The 1,553-nt window shown below is 39.9% G+C and overlaps 1 pseudogene; it reads right to left on the bottom strand.

The window, feature by feature from the left end:
• Window positions 1-440: 440 nt before the first annotated feature.
• On the bottom strand, window positions 441-1,083 carry LOC118847176 (annotated as a pseudogene).
• Window positions 1,084-1,553: the final 470 nt, after the last annotated feature.

The raw sequence follows: 1,553 nt of genomic DNA, 5'->3' as shown, positions 1-1,553 counted from the left end.
CAATTTAGCATAGTTTTCCTAATATTATGGAATTATGTATAAAAATAAACATTCCATTACACTTATTATTGAAAAGAGCACACATTTGATTATTACACACCAGCAGCAACTATCTTGTGGGACAGATTGATGACTGGGCCATAGCAATAACATTTTCAAAAGAAACAAAGCTAAACAAGCAAAAGAAAGCCTGATTTTATAGGGTTTGGTTTGGTTTTTGTTTTTTTACAATATTGAAACCAGGCAAATTTACCAACAGGGTTCTTGAAACCAAAAGGACGACTGATATCCAGAGAATCACTGGCCAACAGGAAGCACTATCTCTTGGCAAATATCATTTGATCTCTCTCTCTCTCTCTCACACACACACATACACACACACACACACACACACACAGACACACACACAGACACACACAATCCGTGCTCTCAAATAGATTTTAGACTTTATCTGAGCAAGAGGGTGATTTTAGATGTGCCCAAGATGAAGACAAGTTCTTCAAAGTTGTAAAAAAATCTTGCCTGAATAAAATAGTTGTAAAGTTTGATGATCTGATGATGTCCTCCCTATTTCTGCTCTCAGGTACCAAAATGACTATACTTTTCAAGTACTTGATGAATTACTTCTGGATCTTCTCAGATTCCTTCTCCAGATTGGAGTGTACCAGTTTTACTTTGTTCAGAAGTAAGGCCAAAGACAAGTTGCCCTTGTCCCCTCCAGACTCTGGCTTGTGTTAGCCAATTAAGAAACACTGATTGTCTTGTAACAGCTGCTACTGCTAGAATGCCACATTTCAATCTCCTCCAGGTGTCTGGGGATAGCATTGAAGATGATCACCACTCCATGAAAGTCCTTCAAGAGGGTAGTCCAGCATGATTCAAACTTGATATCTCCACCACAATCCCATAGCTCAAACTCCCACCCTGTCCCTTTGCTATTGCTAGTTATTTGGGGGTTCTCAAACTGTAGGATCCTCAACCTTGGGTTGGGTTGTACTAGGTGATGCTGGAGGACTATGAGTTAACCAGTACAATTTTGCCACTCTCACAAAGCCCCAGGTACAGGATCTTGGCCTTGAGCATGGAACCAGCCCTGTTGGACTGGGCATCTCCTGTTGCCCCACCCAGGCCATAGCCCATAGGCATTGCCATTGCCAGGGCTATTCCTATTACATTTTAAACATTGTTTTATATTTCATCAAAAGTTTTAATCTATTAAAACCTTTGAGTCTGTCATTTAATATAGTAGCCCTCCTTATTAGCTTGGGTTATCTAAAATTTTGAGAAATATACCACAGTGCATTTAGCTGATTCACTGATGAAACTGAAATAACACAGGTCCAAGAAAAGGTTGTTGGAGCACTCCACTAAAGACCTTTGTCCAAGCTGATTTAGACTATTCATGATAATTCTTAGGCTCCAGCCATTTAACCATTTTCAAGTCCACCTAATTATATTATCATTTATCTCAAATATTTCCTTCTTTTCGGCTTTGCTAAAATTCAATGGCGGTGGGGGGGGGGGAAGGGGAGAGAAAGAGAGAGAGAGAGAGA

This window comes from Trichosurus vulpecula, chromosome 4 (assembly GCF_011100635.1).
Source record: "Trichosurus vulpecula isolate mTriVul1 chromosome 4, mTriVul1.pri, whole genome shotgun sequence".
Lineage (NCBI taxonomy): Eukaryota > Metazoa > Chordata > Mammalia > Diprotodontia > Phalangeridae > Trichosurus > Trichosurus vulpecula.
The sequence above is the reverse complement of the archived record's forward strand: the minus strand, read 5'-3'. Positions and strand labels throughout refer to the sequence as shown.